Below are 23,686 nucleotides of genomic sequence, written 5' to 3' on the forward strand. Positions count from 1 at the left end.
TGATATGAGGAGATAATGATGAACAGAACTATGGCAGCAGCAGTAAGAAGGAAGAAATATAGTCATATTCAAATTATATTTTTGACAAGACTTGATAACTGACTGACAAAAAGGAATAAAAAAGAGGGAAAGTTCAAGAGTGACTTTCAGATCTCTGACTTGGAAAGGTGTTGGATGCTGGATGTGATAAAATAATAGAGACAAAGAGTTTGAGATTTGAACATGACTGAAATAAGGGCTATGTAGTCACGTCTTGCTTTTACCCCATTATTTATCAAGACTCTTATGTAAAATCTCTGCATGAATGTGTAGTACTAGGGTATCTTTTACTTGAATAAACTGTCAAACAATGGAGTAGGAAAATCTTTATCAAATCATGAAACTTTGAAATCTAGTTCTCTTGTCTATAAATAGTGATAACAATAATTATTCAGGATATTGGTGAAAACAGAACACGATTTTTACAAACCACCTAACACAGTGCCTGGCATATATACTCAATAAATGATAGCTGCTCTTATATCTATCATTTGGAATGGCTTACTACACATAATCCAAAGATTGAGTCAGGCAATCCTTTTGAAAACCAAAAACTGAACCAAAAAAAGTGTTGAAGAATGCAAAGGGCACCCAACTTAGACTGTGATTTCATGGAGTCACTGCTATTATTTATTGTTTACCTAGCACTTTAGCTCAGCAAAATTCAAGGTCAGTCATTATCATTTATCAAACATGGGAAATGAGAATAGCACTTCACAGATGGGGAAAACACAGCATCCTTGCTAGTAGGAGTCATATAGTTCAACTCAAACAAGTTCAAACATTTGATAGCCTAAAGCCATTGTCTGTGAACAAATCTCTATACCAAGACATCAAAGAAAACAACCTAAAAGTACCTCTGGCTTTCTCTGCTATGAAGAGGCTGAGTAATCGCATTGTATATGCAACCTCAGACAATCCTGGAGTGGTAAAGTTATGCAGGCCTTTTCCTCAAAGAAGGCCTTATGGTCTCTCTTTCTGAAAATGATAAATTATGAGTAATCTGCCTTTTTCATATAAAAATAAATAACTCTAAGAAAGACTGTACCTTTAAATACATAAAACAGAAAATACATGAATGCATAAAACAAATAGAAAAACTAAGTGTGTCTCCAAAAAAAAAACCCAACTTCTTTCGTGAATAAAAAGGACACACATTTTCCTCACACCCTTTGTTACGGACTGAAATCTCTAAAAGAACTGATCATGTCATCATCAAATAATTTTCAGAATCATCTACCATGGTTACAGTATAAGCGACTGGCAACCCACATACCCACCCACAAACATGTATCAGTTAGGATTATTTGGTTGCAGATAACAGAAATCGACTCTGGTTAACTTTAAATAAGTAATAATAATAATAATTAATAATAGCAAAATGGATTCCAGAAGCTAATGAAAAAAGTGAATACTCAGGCCTAGGATCAAAGATGCTCTAGGAAATTAGGAAATAGGCAATATGGACCCTGAGAAGAAAAGATTCATTCGATGTGAACCCCGAGAAGAAATTTATCTGCTGAGATGGACTCCTTATGGTCAAGCAAGGGCCCAGATTTTATAAATGATAAGAGCCTAGCAGCCATTTGCTAACAGGGGCTCCTCACATAACTCTGTACACAGAGAAGAACCATACTGAACTCAGCTTCCTGCGCTATGTCCTGCTTGCATGTGCCTTCTGAAGCAACCACTGCAGGGAAAACCTTGGTTTCAAGTTTCTTCTAATGAAAGGAGACCTGCCCTGTCCAATCAGAACTGCACAATTTGGCCACCTCATTTACATTAAAGAGACCTAATTGAGAACCTGAGCGAGAACTTTTGCCATAAAAGGTGGCCTCCCCTTTGTCTTGGTGGAACACAATTTAGGTTGTTACCTGAGTCTTTGTTTCCCAGACTCCTTTTGCTTAAATAAATGCTTTTCATTCTTTATTACAGTCTAAAATTACTATTGGTTTACAGCATTAACAGACTACCTCTGCTTCAGGGGATGGCTATTAGAAGGATCCATTTCAGTGCTCTGTGCCAATGTCCACTCACTGAAGACAATCTCCTGGGAGGGTAGGATTAGTCTTACCTCAGACATGTGTCTGAGGAGGGTGACGACAATACACATGACTATCCCACCAGAACAGCATGGAAGGAGTGAAGCAAAGTCCCCAGAAGGAAAGCTGGAGTACTAATGACAAAGAAAAGGGGAAGGGCTGCTGGGCTGGTCAAAACCACAGATTCCACCATAGCCCATCTCAGAGAATACTGGTACTGAACAGAAACAAGCCCTGGCTTATGAAACCTATTTATGCAATTTGATTTGTATAGCCCACACAGCATGAAAACTTATTTAAAAAATTTAATTTAGAAAAAAATCTAATGTAAGCTCACACTCTTAAAAATATCCTTCCCAGCCCTACCGCTAAAAGCACTCCACCTACAGCAGCGGCAGTAACAGCACTTGTGTACATAATTTGTCATCATGAGCCTTCATAAAGCACAGGTCATGCTTTCAAATCACAAAGGAACCAGGACTCCTTGGAAAGTATCTGACTTCATGTCTGAGGGCAGAAAAAATTAGGATGGTGATGGCACATCCTATGGTTATAGAAGAAGGTCAAGACTCTTTTTAAGATGGCAGGACATGCTGAAAAGACAACAGAGCCAACTGAAAGACCTGCTGCTTGCCAAGCTGTGATAATTCAAATATCCAAACAAAAATGTAATAATGGTTACATTATGGTTAATTAGAACAGCTGCATCTATAGAAGGCAGTATTCATGATGGCACTGAGAAAGTTATTTTAAAAGGTATGTAAAAGTAATTGTAATGTAAAAATGGTATTTTTACTTATGTTAATAAGTAGTGAAATATTGATATAAGTGGGTATTTTTTCTTACTTTTGCAATTATATGTGTATTTTTGAAGTACAGCTATGTACTTATTTCTGTGTGTAATAAAGAAAAGAGTGAAGATAAGAAATCTGAATAGGTCAAACAGATCCAGAAAAGATAGTTAACAGTACCACGAAGGCCTGAACAACAAGAAGGTAGTTAACACCTGTGTTTACAGATAACAACCAACTAGAAAAAGAGTCTATCATTTGATCAGCCATACACAGCAACTAATTTTTTTTTTTAAAGGGCTGACAGTGTGTCACATAATAAATAGTTAGACCAAAATCCCAAAGAAGAGAATTAACTGAGCAAACTTGATCCCTTGATGTCTGGTATAGAAAATCTCTAGATGACTTTATTCATTAAAATTAAGTACTTAATTGATATACAATTTTGTTCCAGTAATATCAAAACAAGATCGACATATCATAATGGCAAAACAATACCCAATTTGAACATGGGGGGATGGCGCTTCTAATTTCAAAAAAAGTAAAATGTCAAGGATTTTTAAATTCCACTATTAACCACCAAGTATGGGACTTAACCATAAGAATGGTTTCATCCTAATGATCACAGACTTGGATTTCATTCAACTTGGGCTGTTTAACAGTCTTCCTATCAAGAATCAGTCCAGATGCTGTAGCCTCAGTTAGTTTTTCTCCACACACCTCCTCATATCTGGCAATATTACTGCAACTAGGAAAATTACTGCAAACCCAGCAGTAATATCTGCTTTATTATAACAACCAGGAAGGTAATCTTGAGAAAAGTATAAAATTAAAATGAAGAATAAGGATATCAATAGAGATAATGAAGAAACAGACTCAAATCTATGGTATTAAAACTTTTGTAAATAGCTTAGTATAACCGTTTTGTCGATACTTCGTACGTTTGGTTTATTTGGTGGGAAAAATATTTAAAATATTTAAGAGAATAAGGTATGCTGAGTGTGTGGATTTAATTAAAAGTCAAGACAGTATGATTAATATGTAATCAATATTTATACTTTGGGATATTTATTTTGATAAAGCCATACATTTTTCCATATTAATTGGGTCAGCAGAGTGAAAATATTTGGACCAGCAATGTAAAAGGCCATAAATATTTTAGGCTTGCAGGGCAGATCATCTCTGTCACAACTACTCGACTCCACTATTGTAGCATGAAGGAAACCACAGATAACACTTAAGAGAATGGGCAGGGCTTTTTTCCAATAAAACTTTACAAAAATAGACATCAGACTGGATTTCGTCCACGGGCTATAGTTTTCCAAGTCCTGATTTAGAGAAATATTAACTTTAATATTTAAAAGATCATTAGGGTTTTTAAAAATAAATTTAAAAGATAAATAAGATAGAAATATTTTTTCCACAAGCAAAATTCTCTGGGGCATGACAGAAACCAACCCCTCTAATTTCAAATCAAACCTGCAGCCAACCATAGATTTTGACAGCCTCAGTTTCCCCTTCCTTTTCCACTGTTTTGTCCAAGTTAAGCTGTGCTTTGCCTTCATTGAGGTGAAAGTACAATCTCCAAATGCACTCCCATCTCTAAGTTTTCTTTCATTAGAAACATATATTATGAATTATTGTGATGAAGGAGGGAGAGAAGAAAGGATGAAAAGAAGAAAGAAGGCAGGAAAGAAGAAAGGAAAAGGACAAGGACATAAAAACACCAATTGACTAAGAATTGGGACATAGTCATGAGCCACACAACCTTATGTGTTAAAATACAAATAATAAACATAAAGATGAGTGGAAAACAATAATCATTTAGTTTTCTCATAAATGTAGATTCTATTCAAAACATGAATCCGTCTTGTTCATTTCCTACATTACCAGTATTAGAACAGAGAGGCTATATAGTAAATGCTCAAAAATACTTGTAAAATAAATTGAAGAAATGACTGAACTCATGAGTTTAGGTGCTCAGATCTAATTCTGCCCTGATGGTTGGTCACATGATAGCTTGTCTGAAGCTGTATCATCAGTTCAGGTCCTCCCGGAAGCAACTAGGAAAATTACTAATTACAAAGATGTAATTAGAAGTGCAAGAGATATATTGGAGGAAATGAATTTCTATAAAGCATAAAAGGAACAATAGTAGGAAGGAAAAGGCTTTATATCACAATGCTGATTTAACACTTGTGAAAGGAGAAAGGGAAAGAAGAAAAATTGGGTAGGAAGAGCCTCAGACTGCAGTGTAACTGGAGAAAGTCTCAGCCAGGTCAATGAGGAGCCCCAGAGTCCCAGAGCAAAGACTGCCCACTAAAGTCATCTACATTGGGCAGAAATAACCTATAGAATCCTTGCTGTGCTGTTACTGACTGTAAGCAGCTGTAGAAGAGCATAAACTTGGAATTGAAAGTTGTGGTGGTTCCCAAAGTTGCAACATCTGGAGGCTGTCTGCTAATTACTCTCAACCAGGTTCTTGATGAGAGATTTTGAGGGCACACTTTCATGGCTATAGAAACCAAAAGGCTCCCTGTTTCTAATGATGAGTCAATCATATTTAACATCAACACTAAATTTTCTCTCCTTATTTCTAATAAATTCTGTAAGCTTTCCTCCTTGAATACAGGAGGTCATTTTTTCTTCTATTTCAACTATAAGCATGGATTTGAAAACTTTCACTTGGTTTCTTTCATCAAGAGTTGACAGATGTCAACTTTGAAAATTACACACAGAAAGAGCATTTCTATGTTCCAAATACCATTAAAGACTACAGTCATTCCATTGTTTTTCAAATATCCCCCACCTAAAATTTAAAATTTAGGAATCAAGAGCTGCCTGAAATTTTTCGGTTAATTTGTCCTGCTGCCATAAACTATTATGCCCTAAGTTTTTGTTTTTGTTTCTTACAAGATGGTGCTTTCCTGGCTTCATGTTTTTGTGCATGTGATTCCATCTGTCAATATCATTTACTTCATGTCCACATGTACAAATCTTACTTATCTTTCAAGACCCAGATTAAATGACATCTTCTACATGAAACTCTCCTGCAGTCCTCCCAGTTGGAAGTAATCTCTCCTTTCTTTGAACTTCCGTACATTTATTTATACTTCATTAGCACTTTTTGAGAATACATTTTATTAGCATATACAACAAATGTTAAAAGACTAAACTGAAGACACCCATAGAGTGTAGCTGTTGCATGACAGATAAGAGTGTTTAAAAATAAGTTTAAGAGGGTGTCATTAGTTCAGGTGGTGGCTCTGACACCAAATAGCTGCTCTTTGACTGATCTAAGAATGAACACATTCTCTCTGTACAGTGTTCCATTAGCAATTTTAATTGCATGCTAAGCTTTATAATTTGTTGCTGTCATTTAGGTTCATCTACTGTACTAATATTTATTCTGCATATTATATAACACCTTATTAAGTTTATTGCCCGCTTTCTATAAATTTTTTCACCTGACTTGCATGTGAGGAGCTACCTTTCATATCTATTAAAAGTAGTGCTTGAGTTACAGGTCCTTGTAGTATTCTCAATGGAATGTTTAAATTGTTTAAGTCTCTGGAAGGAAAAAGGAAACGATTTGCTTCTCAAATAGAAGAAAAAAAAACTATATATACTTCCTATTACACAATATGCCCTGAGAACCACCAATAATAGAAATGGTAGTTACTTGGTTTGTCTTTTCCATGCCCTCCATGGAGCCATGTCTGACAAATGGTACCAGTATGTGTACCCTCCTTTAATTTATATCCAATAAGTGAATGGTGCTTCACTTTTAAGTGCCTAGCACAATGTCTCAGATGTTAAAGTTTAATGAAAATGTTTAATAAAAGATGACATAAATTTATAATAATTAAGATTTACTCTCTAAATATCCCCTGCATCACATCATATCACATGGTATATTCTCAATAAATCACGATGGTGGCAGAAGCACAAATTCAGAATACAGTCACAGAGCAACAACAAATTCCTCATCATTATCCTACCACACAGCCTTTCCTCTCATACTGACTTTAAAAATTTTTTTTTCTATTCCTTTCTAAACTTAACTCTTTGATGCACCAACCCCTACTGAATATCTGCCATGTGAATATTAAGAGGAATGCGAGCACTCAAACACATTTCTCTGGGTCTTTACTCTCTTTTTCCCTTGCTTTTATTCCCAATTTCTTTCTTGCAAAATATCTCCAAAACATGAATATGTGAGTCCACAGGTATCTTCTCTTCCCACAAAACTAAAAATGTAATAAAAGAATTTTTTCATTTAGTACAGGCCAGAGATAATCACCAGATAGTATGAATGTTTTTAAGATGACAGGTAGTCTTTTCTTACAAATATAAGTTAAAGGACATTTTAAGAAGTCTATAAAGAAACACTGTATATTTATACTCCAGAAGCATGTAAATATTTTTGGGTGGTACAATGACCCATTTTTCATAATTGAGCTGTTCGTTCAAATTATTGTTTCTATCCTTGCTGACTTTGGCAGAAGCAGGCCGGGTCCAAATGAGAGAATGGGCTGATCCGGTGTCTCTCTCCATTGATAAAAATAAAATGTGTCCTGCTAATAAGTCTTTCACATGAAATGAACATGGGCTCCCGAGTCAGACATACCTGGGTTTAAATCTCAGCTCTTTTGTTCTGTATATTACCCACTTCTCTGTGCCTCCTGTTCTTGAGCTAAGAAATAAGATAATAATACACATTTTATAAAGCCATTGTTAAAGTTAAATGGAAAAATGTATATGAAGCATCTGGTATAGAGCAGATACTCAATAAATGGTCATTTTTATTCCTTATTCCTAAGTTATTTCATTTATTTTTCTTATTTTCACTCAACACTTTCAAATTGGCCTAGAATAATCTGTTAGACACATGTGCAGCAACAGCATTCCTAGAAAGCTCTTGTCATGTCACTTCATCATTGGTATGTGTAGCAACCCTCAAATCAGTCAGGAAAGGGAGGGCCAATTAAAACAGGCATACGTTTTCTTAGAATACAACTTAGGGAAGTGACATGTCTATCACAAAAAGTGTGTTCCAGAAGGTGAGTTTTACATTTTAAAATAAAAGAACCCAGAGTCTAGGTTATGAATAAATTATTGCTACTTTAAAATGCTTTTCTGAAGTCTTGAGCTTCTCATCACTTCCTATGAATAAAAATGGTAAACAAGTGTAGAGGTGACAGAGAAGAAATAGAATTGATGGTGAATGAATGGTATTAATTTATAACCCTGTTTAATCTATTGTTGAAGAACAAAATCAACAGAGAAGGAGAAAGGAAGTAGAAGAAGGGAAAGAATGAGAAATGCGCTTGGCATTGCAGTATATCAAGATGCCAGTATCTATAACTCATTTTTTAAAAAGCTCACTGAAAATACACAGCTTTAGAAAATAAATACAGCTTGTAATGAACAAATTAGTATTTTGATTAACACAAATATAAAGATGTTTTCAGGAGGATAGGTTAATTTCCCATCTCAGATGTTGAATACATGGCCATGGAGCTGAGAGTGGGGCCCACAGACCTACTGGACATACTGTCAGTTATAAATCTAAAACACGTTCTTTTGAATGTGTCATATAATCCAACATAATTTCTTCAAGATAAATATTCATGTCATGTCTTTTTAAATCTATATTAAGCAGCTGAGGGAAACAAACTCTTGGTTTACTCAAATCAGTGTAAGTTGACTAACTGCTTACCTTATCTCTTTGAAGTAAAGAAAAAGTAATTAGATGATTTCTGAAAAATTACACCATAGTTACTAAAATCTTTCAAATGAGTCCTGCTTAATATGTTTTTGTGGTGGTTGGCTTATGCTACTGTTGTTTAAAGAGAAATCTATTTTTTTAAAGATGTCCAGGATAATCTGAGAATGAGGTCCAATTAAGACCTTATGACAATGAGACATAATATCTTCAAAGAAAAACTCTCAGACACACCTTGCCAAACATTAACGGTTCAATCTCCCAGAGGGTGGAACAATCTGTGATGGTAAAGAAAAAAAGGCCTATATTCTCAAGGTCAATGAACTAGAGGTGCAAATATAGTTAATGATGTATTTTTGCAACAAGTCCCTGTTTTTCCTTTCATCCTTACTGAGATTGTGGTCATTTTGACATTTCCATATTCGAGGCTAACCTAACAGCTAATGTGTGTTCTCAAATGGAGTAGCTAAAGGAGAATTTTAGAATAGAGGTTCTACCACAAAGCAGCTTTTAAATATACTTTCAACTATTGTTTGATCTTTTTTGCAAGGAAAATTTCTTATGAACTCTAAAGTATTCTTTCATCTATCCCACTTTAAGTGACCTATTCATTTTATTTTTACCTTCATCATGTATATCTATCACCAAAAAATATATATGCTTTATTTGTTTTAGCCAGTCACATGACTTCATTTTCATTCTGAGCTTATATGCTCCTTGAGTGTACATGATGTCAAAAAAGGGAGATCTGAATGTCCTACAGTTAGGGTTATTAGCAGCAATATACCCAGGAAACATTTTGTATAAACTAGGTTCTGGGCTCCTTGGCAACAGATTTAAAAAAAAAAAAAAATCCAGGACATTTCTTTCACAACAACCTCCTTCCATCTTAGTCTTTTGTTGAGTCTTTCATTTTAGATATTCCTCTCAAAAAAAATAGGTAGATATGACTGTCGGCATCCCTAGAGCCTTTGTTAATACCAAAATGACAGAAGTAGACCATTGAAAGGTGTGCTTGAAGTAGGCAATTTCTTGTTCCTCTTGAATAATTTGATATATACCCTTTGCTTTTGATACAGGCTAAACACAATCAAAAGTATACCTGTAGAAATTACAGATTACATGCTTTCCAATTCTATACTTCCCATTGACATAGAACTGGAAATCAGGTTATCAATATTACACCTAGGAAAACGTGGGAAGGAGAGGATCTTTCTTTTTAATAAACCCCAAGAACTCCATTAAATTCATGGTGATTTTTTAATGCCATTTTACCATGATGCCAAACCATCATGATCCTATTCACCATAATAAAGTACCCAAAGTATTGGGTGAAGTAACCAGGAGACATACTTTTGCCATACTACCAAGGTTATTTTTACTAAACAAATAGTAATGATATAAATACTTACGGGGAAAGTGGAGATCAGCATATTGATTCCAAAACCTAACACTTAACAATTTATTTATTAATAACTTAATAACATCGTTTATCACCAATGATGTATTTTATTATGTGCGTGGTCCACCAATAATAACACAAAAATTTTTATAGTGTAATTAATTTTATGGCATAATGAATTATTTGAATGTTTAATAAAGCTTTAGGAAAATTATCAAAGCCTGGCAAATTTTGGATTAAGTACATATACGAAGGTTGAGATTACCAATTTAATGTCTTTAAGAGTTGTTCGATTATTTAATTTCTACTTATACTTGAGACAATTTGGTAATTTACATTTTTCTAAAAATTTATTCACTTCAAAGTTAGTGATTTAACGTTGTTTGTATTAGTCACAAGACTTTTTTTAAATCTCTATCTGTAATTATATCTCTCTTTATCCTTAGTATTATTTTAATTTACACCTCTACTTTTTCATTCTCTTAATCAGTTTTCCTAGATTAGTCTATTTTTAAAGCACTCATAAAACATTTATAATTTTGCCATCTTGTAGGTTACATAAGATACAATCAAATAGGAAAAAAAATACATCTCATAAAGACAAGTGTTTGAAAATGTATTCTTGTTGGGTGCATGGTCTATTTCTACATTAGATATAATGTTAATTTTGTTGTTCAAAAAAATGTTTCAGTCTGCTTGATTCATCAGGTTCTGATCAAGCTTTGGTAAATCTCTCACTCTCCCATGTGTTAATCTCCCATGTGTTAACTCTGAGTGAGGTTTCTTCTTGAATTTAGTACATACAAGTTCATGGCAATTTTTCTTACTGAATTGTTCTATTTATTGTTTGCAATGTCCCTCCTTATTTCGATTAATGTTTTTGCCTTAAACTCTTTTTTTTTCTGCTATTAATATTACTACACTAGCTTCCTTTTGGTTGGTTTTTGTATGGGTTTATTGTTTAACTTCAGCATGTTTGTGAGACTCGTTTTAGCTGTATCTTAAAGGAGCAAGGAGCTGGGCTCTTTTTTCAATCCATTCTAATAATTCCTATCTTCTAATGTAGGAGTTCAATCCACTAATTTTTACTATGATTACTGACATTTCTACCATCTCATTTTTTTTTCAATTTAGCAGTCTTTTGCTCCTTTTTTTCTTTATTTCTGCTTTCCATTAAACCAATATTTTTTTCCTTCTGCAAATTTTAATGCTATACATTGTTTCTATTGCTTTAGTGATTTTAATTTTTAACATGTATTTACTATAATATTTTTAAACAATCACTAAATATGTTCAACATGTTTTGCACTTTTCCCAAACTCTGTTCTTCAGCGTGCTGATTACGGAACATCAATCTCCTGTTAACTTTTATTCTCGAGTTTTAGTTTTACACCTTTTGGTTCTGTTTTGTTCTTTTACTCACTTTATCTATTACATTTACAAACATGTTTTAATCAGTGTCTCCATTCACTGTTCTTTCTTATATCTCAAGCCTTCCTTTTGAATTCACTTTTCTTTTTATGAAGAACACATTTACCAGATATTTTAGTCAAGATTTATAGATAGTAAGTTCTCTTGGACCTTCTACGTATGGACATGATTTAATTTTGTTCTCGCTCCTGCACTTTAATAGGAAATAAAATTATAATTTGACAGTTATTTTTCCTTCATCACTTTGAAGACATTATTTCATTTTTTATCATAAATTATTTCTGAAAAGTCTGATATTGGTCTAGAGATATTGACCTTTTATAGATAATCCATCTTTCCTCTCTGATAGCTTTTGAGAGTTTTCTTTAATTCTTGAGAGTAGGAAGTTTTACTCTAATTTGTCCAGGTGTAAATTTGTTTTAATTATCTTGATACTCAGATGGAAGTTTTAATATAAAGACTCAAGTTCTTATTCAATTCAAGGGAAATCTCATGTGTTAACTCTTCATATACTTCTCTTCTGTCAGTCCTATCATTCCCTTCTGGAATTCCTACTGGACATGTGTTGAAGTTTCGTCATCTCTTCCAGATGCCTCTGGCTTCTTTTCTCTCTTTTCTTCTCTCCCCTCCCCTCCCCTTCTCTTCCCTCCCCTCGCTTCCCCTCCTCTTCTCTCTCTCAATCGCTCGCTCGCTCGCTCTCTCTCTCTCTCTCTCTCTCTGTGTCTTCTTAAGTTTCTTCCTGAGTTTCTTTCACCTTCCTTCCTGTTTTTTTCCTTTTTTCCTCCCTCCCTTCTATTTTTTTTTTTTATTTCATGTTTCTGTATGTGTTTCATTGGACAAATTACTCACCAGCAATATGAGAGAATTTCAGTTGCTCCAAATTCATTCCAACGTTAAGTATGGTCAGCTTTTTAATTTTAGCCATTCTCGTGGGTGTGTATGATATTGCCCTCTGGTGCAAATTTGCATTTTTCTATGATGACTAATGATATTGGATATCTTTCACGTCCTTCTTGGTCATTCATATATATTCTTTGACAAAATGTCTCTTCAAATATTTTGCCCATTTTTTGTTGGGTTATTTGCCTTCTTATTATTGAATTGTAAGGTTTCTTTTTATATTTTGGGTTCGAGTGTTTTTTTTAACATATTTTGTAAATGTTTCCTCCGTCTGCGACTTGTCTTTTTAATTCAAAATTGGTGTCTTTTGAAAAATAGAAAACTTTTATTTTATTGAAGATTTTTATTTGAATGAATTCAAAATATTGATTTTGATCAATTTTTCATGGATAATGTTTTTTATGTCCTCCATAAGAAATCTGTGCTTACCTCAGGATCATGAATATTTTCCCGTTTTCTTTAGTTTCAGCTTTTGTGTTAGGTCTATGATCGCTTAGTTTTTACGTATAGTATAAAGTAAAAGTCAAGATTCATTCTTTCTCAATAGAATATCCAGCTATCCCAGTATGATTTGTTGAAAACAACTTCTTTTCCTATTGAATTATCTCAGCATCTCTGTCAAAAATCATTGGATCTTATATGTGTGTATATATTTCTATAGTCTCTAATTGTGTTTCATTGATATATGTTATTCTTAGGCTAATATTATACTCTCCTAGTTATTCTTAGGCTAATACTATACTCTCCAAGTCTTAAAACAAGGTCTTACAAATCTTTTGCGTGTCCACATAATTTTTAGAATCAGTTGGTCGATTTTTGAAAAAAAAAAAGTTTGTAGGTTTTGGGTTTGGGGAGATTTTCTGTTAAATCTATAAATCAATTTGGGGAGAACTGGCATCTTAACAGAAACAAAATTGAATCATCTGATTCTTGAATATATTATATCTCTCTATTCATTTAGGTCTTGTTTACTTTCGACAATACTTTCTGATTTTTCAGTGTACACATTTTGTTAAATATAATCCTATTTATTTCATGATCTATTGTGATATAATTTTTGTAACTTCTATTTTACTGATTTAGTTGTTAATATGTATACAATTGATTGCTTTATATTAACTTTATTTTCATGACTTTGCTAAACTCACTTATTAATTCGACTAGTTTTCTTATGGATTTTTAGAATTTTCTACATACATGATCATGTCATTCTTGAATCAAGTTTTACTACTTTCTTTCCAATATATACACTTTTTATTTCTTTTTTTTCCCCTCTTGCATTATTGTACTGACAAGGACCTCCAACAGTGGGAAAGCAAATATCCTTGGGAGGAAAGTGTGCATTTTCCAACATTAAGTAAAATGTTAACTATAGGTTTTTAGTAGATGCCCTATATCAAGCTGAGAAAATACACTTTTATTCCTAATTTGCTATGTGATTTTATCCTGAATGAATGTTAAGTTTTGTCAAATGCTTTTTATAAATATCTACTGAAATTATCATATGTATTTTCTAATTTATTTTGTTAAAATGATAAATTACGTTGGTTATTTTTGTTTGTAAAATAAAATTTGTATTTCTTGGATTAAGCTGCACTTAGTCACAATAGATTATCAATTTCATATATTGTTATATTCAAGTAGCTAACATTTGTAAAGGACTATTGCATTTATGTTGATGAGAGATGTTGGCTGAAATTTTCTTCTTTTAATATCTTTGTCTGATTTTAGTATCAGAATAATGCTGGCCTCAAAAAAATACAGTGGGAAGTCTTTATTCCTCTTCTATATTTTGAAAGAATTTGTTTCAAGTCAGAACCATTTCTTTATTAAATGTTTGAGTGGATCCACCAGTTGAAAGCACCTAAGTCTTTTGTTTTTAGATATAGAAAATTTTTAAATTACAAATGCAATTCATTTCTACTTCTTCTGTGCCCAGTTGGAAAACTTTCTTTCAAGGAAATTGTTCTTTACATCTAAGTTGTTGAATTTATTAGCATTAGTCACAGCAATCTCGTTATAATTTTAATGTCTATAGAGTCTGTAGTAGGTGTCCCCACTTTTTATTTTCACTATCTGTGAACATTATTACATCCCAGACCATTGTGTACTCTTCTCTGTTCAAAATGAAAACAGCTTTATCGTTTTTTTAATAAAAGGAATTATTCTGGTGTAAAAAAATTCAAGCAATACAGAAAAACAGATTAAAGTCACCTAAAAGTTTGTCACCCAAGTGTTGAAATTTTGTTTGATATCTGTACATTCAGTTTTATCACCTATTTTTCAAGTCAACAATAAATCATGGACAACTTACCATATAAACAAACATATAAATAAAACATGTTGCCAGTTTTATTATATGATAAGTTAATCAGTTACTCACTGATGAATATTTAGTTTATTACTTTTTCCAAAACCACTTTGTTGAGGTATAATTGACATACCAAAAGCTGTACAAATTTTGTATGATTTCAACTCTTTAAAATTTGTTAAAGTTTGGATTTGGGTCCAGAATATGGTCTACTTTGGTTAATGTTTCATGTGAATTTTATAAGAATATATATTCTGCTATTATTTGATGGAATGTCCTAAAATGCAAATTACTTGGTTAGCAGTGTTATTCAAGTCACTTTTATGCTTTCTAATTTTCTGTCGATTTGTTCCAACAATTACTGAGAAGAAATTGTTAAAATCTTCAACTATAAATTTAGAATTTTCTACTTCTCCTTTCAGTTCTGACAGTTTTTTAATTAGGTATTTTAAAGATCCATTATTAGGAGTATACACATTTCAGGTTCTTAGTGTTTCTTCATAAATTGACTTTAATCATTTAAAAATCTCCCTATTTAATCAAAGTTGATAGTCTACTTATTGATATAGCTGGTTCTATGTCTTCCATGTTACTATTCGTTTTATATTGCTCCCATTGGTCTTTGTTATCATTTTGCCCTGTTATGATTTCTTTGGGATCGAGATCTCTATTTCATTTTATCCCTCTATTAGATTAGTTATAGTAATTGTTTTAGTGATGTTTTCTCTAGACTTTATAATATTCATGTTTAACTTTCACAGTCTGTATGCAAATGATATTATACCACTTCATGTTTACTAGAAGATCCTTACAAAAATATTCTTCCACTTACTACTGCCTCGGTTTTGTGCTATTGCCATACACTTTACTTCCACATGTTATAATTTCAATACACTGTTTTGCTTTAAACATTAAATTATCTTTTAAAGAGATTTAAATGATAAAAAATATCTTTTATATTACTCATATTTTCTATTCCTGGTACTCTTCATTCTTTTGTGTATACACAAGTTTCCATGTGGCATTATTTTCCCTCAGCTTGAATATTTTTTTAATATTTTTGTAATGATCATATAACATTTTGTAATGTTGGTGGTAACTTTCTCAGCTTTTGATTATCTGAATATATCCTTATTTTACTTCATTTTGTATGATATTTTTGCTGTATGTAGAATTCTAGATTAATATTATGGATAAATGTTTGTGTCTCCCCAAAATTCAAATGTTAAAGCCCTGTCAGTGTTGCTATATTTGGAAATGGGGCCTTCAAGGTTAAATGAGGTCATAGGGTGGGACCCTGATCCCATAGGATTAATATCCTTATAAGAAGAGACACCAGAAATTCTCTGCTCCCCACAGCTATGCACGAAGAAAATGCCATGTGAGATCATAGCAAGAAGGCAGCTGTCTATAAATGAGGAAGAGAGTCCCACCATGGACCAAATCAGCTGGCCCTTGCCAGCTTCCAGAACTGTAAAAAAAATAAAATCCTGTTACTTAAGCCACCCAGTCTATGGCATTTTCTTGTGTCAGTCTGAGCTAACATAGTTCATAGTTGTTCTTTTCACATTTAAAAGATGTTTCCCTTTTTTTATTACTTGCATTGTTTCCGATAAGACATTGGTCATTCTTATCTTTGTTCCCCTCTATATAATGAGTATTTTTCCTCTGGCTGCTTCGAAGATTTTTTTCTCCGTACCACTGGTTTCCGAAATTTTATTATGGTTTCCTTTGTTGTAGTTTTATTTGTGTTCATCCTATTTAATTTTTAATTTCCTTCCAGTTTAGGTTAATACTTTTTTCAAATTTGTGAAGTTTGGGGCAAGTTTTTCTTCAAATAATTTCTCTGCCCTCTCTCCTCCATATTTCTTTCTGTCTACATATGTTCGCAGGCTTGATACTATTCCCTAGATCATTGATGTTTGGGATGGGGGGCACAGTTTGGTGGCGGGGTAGGAGGTTGAGCATTTTTTCTCTCTAATATTTCTTTGCTGATATTTCTTCTGTAGTGTCTAATATGCTGTTAGGCCCATTCAGTCAATTTTTCATTTCAAATTTTTTATTTTTTGTCTTTAAGATTTCCGTATAATTTAAAAATATGTATTCATATTACTTTGCTAGTGCTGCCATAACAAATATCATAGACCAAGTGACTTAAACAGCAGAAATTTACTTCCTCACATTCTGAAGCTAGAAGTCCAAAATCAAGTTGTCAGCAGGGTTTGTTGCCTTTGTAATTACCCATCCTCATCTAGCTGTTTTGAGGGTGCCTCCACCTGCCTCCAGGCTCCTAGTCCAGAATGATGTTGTATGATGGCAATTTAGAACTCTTTTCCAGTAATGATAAACAAGGCTGTGGATTTCATCTGTGTCACCCTCTTCTTGCTAAACCACCCCCTCCTCCACCTTGCTGGAGCCTGACACTTATTAAATAAAGCCAGAGCCCCAATCAGTTCTTGAGTTAAAACTGTTAGCCTGGCTGTGACCACTTCTTTCATGGAATCTCTTCCCCACAGAATTCCTGATACGACTGCCTACTCCTAGGTCTGGATCCTCAGTCTTGTGAAAACAGCCTCACAGGTCTACAGTGATGTTTATCTTGAGTTTTCATCAGTGTATGTCTCTCTTCAGTTTTCCATTTTTACATTTTATCTACCATCGCTTTATATTTAGAGTGAAGTAAGTTGAAGTAGTAACTTATTGAGCCATGCTGATTAAATATCTTCCCCCTTCTCTTTTTCTTTTCTTTTACTTTTAAAAATTATTCTTCTCTTTTTTTTCAACTCCTTCATGCATTTTCTTGATAAAGGCTAAAAATGCATAATAAGTATCATTTAAAAGTTAAAGAATTAGACTTGTTTTAATTTCATAGAATTTTACCTGTTTCTGCCCTTCTATTATCTCTTGTAATGCTCATATTAATAATACAGAAAATATAGCTACTAGTTAGTACAAGACATGGCTTTTCCATGTAAACTGAGATGGTGACACTTGGTGATCCTTGAAGGAAAACTTAACAGGAAACTCTTAAGCTAAAGTTCTGATTTTTCGGGAGATGCAGGAAGGGAGAGACTCTGTGACAACCACCACAATCCCTACCCAACTACCTCGGAAGGAAAAATAACTCTCGCCCTTCACAAAGGATAAGGATGGGTCATGGTACTCATTCAAGTTCTTTGGAAGCAGGATTGTGTTCTGTAGTGTTCAAGGACAGCTGTTCCCTCTGCCTGTCTGATATTTCCTGTTCTTATTTGTCCTCCTTCACTTTCCCCACTTTTAGTAGTGACCATCTCTCTTTGTATTGTCTCCCTTATTAAATTGAAAGGCTCTTTAAAGGTACTTGGAAATTAAGACATGAAAAGATAAAAGATTCATATTAGCTACCTATTGTTGCATAAAAGAATACCCTAAATTTAGGGACTGGAAACAACAAACATTTTTTATCTCAGTTTCTGTCGGTCAGGAATCCAGGAGTGGCTTAGCTGGGTAGTTCTAGCTCAGGGTCTACCATGAGGCTGCAGTCAAGGTGTCAACTGAGGCTACCAGCATCTCAGGGCTCGACTTTTGGAGGGTCTGCTTCCTAGCTCACTCACATGGCTGCTGTCAGACCTTAGAAGACCTGCTTCCAAATTCACTCACGTGGATCCTTACACAGGGGTGCCTCATGGCATTGAAGCTGGTTTTCCCCTGGGCAAATGATCTAAAGAGATCCCCCAAGATGGAAACCACAATCTTTATATAACTTCACCTCAGAAATAACATCCCATCACTACTGCCATATTCTTTTCATCAGAAAGGAGTCAATAAATCCAAGCCATGCTCAAGAGGAGGGAATTATAAAAGAGCATGAATACTAGGAAAGTCAGGGATCACTGGAGATCCACTTAGGAGATGCCTAAAAATCTTCTAGACCAGGGGTTCTCAAATTTTCATCACCAAGTAACAAACATCTCATAAGTATTTTGTGTTTTGAATTTTTCTTCCTGGCAAATTATATTTTAAGCAATGAATTATTGCTTCATTTTCATTCATATGAAACTATAATATACAAGATAGTAAGGTACAATAACTAATCAGCAGTATTTAAAATTAATGAAGTTGTGTAATTAACGAGATGGCTGATGCATTAGTTTACTTATAGAGTCTCACTTATATAAACATGACAATTTGTTTAGACCTTTTGAAATACTGAAAATGATCTCCAGCTTCTTATTATTTCTTTTATGAATTCTTAGAGATTTAGATAATCTAGATTAAGTAAAATTGATCTAGACAAACACCATTATTTTATAGATTAGGAAACTGGGACTTTGAAAAGCGAAAGTTAGAGCTGGAACTAGAGTCTCTATCTCCTGGCTCCGTCTCCATTACAACACAGTGTCATTCCTGGTCTTATCCTTCACTCTCAAAGACTAGCAAAGGGCACTTAGTAGATCATAATGATGGTTATAATAATGACATTAAAATTTATATGGCATGGTAATCATTTTATAATACATATAAGTTAAATCTTTATGCTGCATACCTAAAACTTACATAGTGCAGTATGTCAATTATGTCTCAATAAAACTGAAGGGAAAAAATTTATATGGTAAATGTGATTAAGCAGTCTCATCTTAAAGAGATTAACTTATTTTAGCCAAACCAGCTACCATTAATGGAGAAATTTATTGCACTTGATACAAATAAAATCCCGCTCTTAGAATTTTCATTATCCTAACTAGTAAAATGCTGTCTTTAATGATCTTTAAGGGTAGTTTACCATGCTAAATAATTTGCTTAGCAACTGGAAAATAAGTTGAAGGCATCGTTATAAACCTGTGACACACCCATAGTTCCAATGTGGGTGAAAATTAGTAACCATGGATAAGAACGGCCTAATCAGTTAACCTAGTTATAGGCTCACTGTTAAACAACATCACCCCAATAAACAATACATTGTTTTAAATCTCACTGACCCCATTCACTAACACTAAGACAGTGAGGAGGTTTGCAGGCTGACAGGTTTTCCATGCCCCAGCTCTTGGCTTTAAGTACTGGATCATTATGGCTCAATGTAGAATAGCGTGAGCACCATCAGGATATTTCAAAATAGCACAAGTTACAACGATAATGAGTTCTACCACCTCATCTCCCCAAATAAAATAATACAAGGAAACTAAACTTTGCTTTGTATTCTTTACCCAGCAGAGCTCTCCGAGATAAAGTAATTAAGAAGTTAATCGTGGAGGTGTTTGATAGGTGTGCACAGAAAAAAAGAAAAGAAGTCCTGTTCTTACACTCATAAAAGGCTGTGAAAATTAGAACATAAAAAATTTATGATTTCTTTGATCTGAAAGAATAGGCTTGATGGAAACAGAGTCACTAATGCTTACAGTAGTAGCTGTGAATGTGTGTGTATATCTGTGTGTGTAAAGCCTGCTAATAATAAACAGATTCCAAGCAATGTCTCAACTGTGACTAGCATGATTCATTAGCACATGAGTAACAGGAACTCAAAAACTTTTAATCCTCTCCTGTTTAACCCTATGAGATTCAGATGAAATTACAGATATTCATACTCATCATCTCTGCAAGGAATCACCTCTCTAAGATCGGAATAGAAGAAAATGATCAGGGAAAAAATGAAGATGAAATATGGTATTAGGAAGAAGCAAAGAGGATAAAGAAATATTTGTAGAAATGCTATTTGCTCTCTGTTTTTGAAAAAGTCTTAAAAGCCAAAGCTAATTGAAATTGCCTAAAAGGTGAATCGCTATTTTGGGAAGGTGGATAGAACTAGGCCCAGAATATCTGGATTCAAGGACCAGCTCTACATTTAGCATCTGTGTAATCTCAGCTGAATCACTTCACTTCACTGGATTCCTATTTCTTTATAAAATGACATGATGTCAGTAATTTTCAAACTGCTCTGTGGAGGCCTAGAAGTTTCTTGGAGTTCAGTAGGGAGAGCTGATGAGATTGAGAAGAAGCCCCCACCACCCTCGATCTCAACTGCAGGAGCTCTACTTTTGGCTTCTTGTGCATTAGGATTTTGAACATAATTTTTATTGCCCGAAGTATTTTGAAACAACTGGTCTAGCAAAGTTTAAAAAAAAACCCAGCATGGAATTATATTATCTGGGTTAGTAAAGATTCATCGTAGCACTATGAAAGAAAATCTAGATGATTCTGCAAGGTCTGTGTCAGGACCTACCTCTACTTAAAGAAACTGGAGCAAGGCCGGAGGCGTCTGCTGAGCTCCAGCTGGGACTCGGGAAAGGCTCTAGTAATCAGACAGTGCGGGAGAGGCAGCTATCTAGGATGCAAAAAATGAAAGCAGTCCTGGCAAAGTTAACGTTTTTTTAAACATTTTAAATTTTACAATAGTGCATAAACAAATTCTTGTAAAAGAGTCATATAATAAAGAAATATAGAGATTAAGTGTAAAATTTCCTCTTTATCTGCCCATCCCATACTATCACTCTTCTCACCATAGGTAACCACTGTTTTCAGTCTGTGCTCTTACAGACCTTTTTTCTATGCAAATGTATTTTACACATGTATATGCATATACGTTATTTTTTTTTAAATAAACTGTATGCATTGTTGTGCAATTTGCTTTATTTACTTATCAATACGTCTGGGCAATTTTCGGTATCAGTACGTGTACATCTGTCCTTTCTATAACTTAATTGTATTTTGTAATATAGCTATGCCATATTCATTTAATAATCCCCAAATTAGGGACTTGAAAGTTGTTTGAGTTTTTTATTAATCTAAACAATCAACATCATTGTAGATACATCTCTACATATAAATTTGAGTTTTTCTATAATTATTAGAAGTGAAAATTGCTGTTAAAAAGTATGGTCTATGGCCATGCCACCCTGAACAAGCCCGATCTCGTCTGATCTCGGAAGCTAAGCAGGGTTGGACCTGGTTAGTAGTCGAATGGGAGATCACCTAGGAATACCAGGTGCTGTAGGTGTTAAAAAAAAAAAAAAGTATGAAAAACAATTTTAAGCTGCATCTATTTACATAAACACCAAAAGTGTTTCTCTATATATTTACCAACAATGAATATTAATTCTTAATTTTTACCACAATGATGATAAAAATATTGATACAGTAATTTGTATTTCCCTGGTTACTACGGAGATTATCATTTCATCTACTGTTGCCCATTTATGTTTGTATTAGATAAAGGAAGCCTAAATGTGAGAATCTAGAGACTAGATTTTAGTCCTAGGTTTATAATTAGCTTTGCAGACTTTATTAACTAAATTCACCTTTCTGAACCTCAGTTTCTCAATGAGACAAATGGAAATAATAATTCAAGTCCTGCCTCACTCCACAAAGTTATTGTGAGTGTTCAGAAAGTAATGGATGACAAAGCAAGTGGAAAAGTCTAAAACGTTAGACATATAAATAGGATCTCCTTTAGTTTTAAAAATGTGCAACGTTATTGAATAACTCTGCACTTGGGAGTTTTTCTAAACAAAAGAAGGCTGGTGCTGCAGCTGCTCATTTACCTCGCAACTGCAGGGTCTCCTCAGACAAGTTGTGAGGCGAGCAGAAGGCAAAGTCACTTGTTCGGCTCCAACATTGTTCCCCACTCCCACCTGACCTGGGTGAACAGAGAAGCAAGCTTACTGCTTGTGAGATTTCTAATCCAAGTTTGTTATTTCAAGGAGCTGGGGTAGGGGGTGAATCCTCTCCCACATCTTCTCTGGTTCATCCATCAGCAACAACAATGCCATCTGGTTACCGGAGACCAGTGAGGCATAAAATGCCCAGAAAAGCAGCTGTCTTCCCCTTTACCTGTGTCAGAATTACTAATTAAGTGACAAATTTGCCTTTAGCTATAAATTAAATTTCGTGCTGCTGACACTAGCACAGCTTTTACTCTTTATTAACTTTACCTTTTTTGTACCTAAAATTCTTCCTTTAAAAGAAACTTATACTGAGTGAAATCAGGATAAAAATTCCCAACTGGCTATCTGTCTTTTTGGTTGTTTTTTTTTTAGGGATGATATACGCTTTAATTTGCATAAACCTTTAAATGTCTTCTTACCTTTTGTTTTTTTACTATGAGATAAAATCAAATTGCCTGTTTATGCTTAGTTTCCTTTCTCCAATATGAGTTCCTAATATTGCATATGGCAGAATTTTCATTTCCAGTTTTTCTACTACCAATTCAAATTGCCAGCGTTTCATATAAACCTGGATGTAAGGGTAATGTGACTGAGCCCTAGTCCTGTTACCCTTCACAAACTTTGTAAAACTTCATATAAATATAAATAGGCTATTTCATACTCCCAAAATGTCAGCACTTTGTCTGTATAATCTATTGGATAAACCAGGAATTAGAAAGTCTGAATTGGATTGAATTTTCTACAGTCAACAATTCTACTGAAAGATCTACATATTTTTGGTAACTAATATGCAAAGAAGTACAATACATTCTTCAATGTTCAGCACAAATGAAATTCTTTCCCAAATGCTAGACTTCACGTGTTGCAAATCCTTTATCCCACAGTCTCAGGTTCCAATTCTGGCTTTTCTCACCTCTTAACAGAAGGATTAATAGATTCACGAAAACCGTTAACATAATATCTCCTCCATTTTTAGAGGTGCATCCTTCTCTGGGACCATTTGGATGGACATCTAGCCCTTGGATATGCAAAACCCAAAGGACACCCTAGATTATGGTATCTTTCATAACTGCCTTGAGGACCTGAACTATTTCATAACAGGACTAATTTGCACCAGACTGTTTCGTTTCCAATGTGACCCAAATGCCTAGAGTCGCCAAGGCACACTTCCCCTCAGGGCTTTATGTTACATCATTATCAAGTTCCTTCACATTTTCCCTAGAAAGAGCAATGTCATGACCTCTTAAACATACCATATTGATTGGCAATGTTAACAATATAGTGCAAACATCATTTGTTGAGCTTCTACTACAATAAAAGCCATGGGTTAGGAATGTGAAAGGAATAAATAAGAGTACTTATATTCAAGGATATAAATAGATACTCCCTCAAGAAGTTTCTCATC

At 34.0% G+C, this 23,686-nt stretch overlaps 1 pseudogene; it reads left to right on the top strand.

Moving 5' to 3' along the window:
- The first annotated feature begins 21,495 nt into the window (after positions 1-21,495).
- On the top strand, positions 21,496-21,614 carry LOC120593146 (uncharacterized; annotated as a pseudogene).
- The last annotated feature ends 2,072 nt before the right edge of the window (positions 21,615-23,686 follow it).

This window comes from Pteropus medius, unplaced genomic scaffold, assembly GCF_902729225.1.
Source record: "Pteropus medius unplaced genomic scaffold, Ma_sr-lr_union100, whole genome shotgun sequence".
NCBI lineage: Eukaryota > Metazoa > Chordata > Mammalia > Chiroptera > Pteropodidae > Pteropus > Pteropus medius.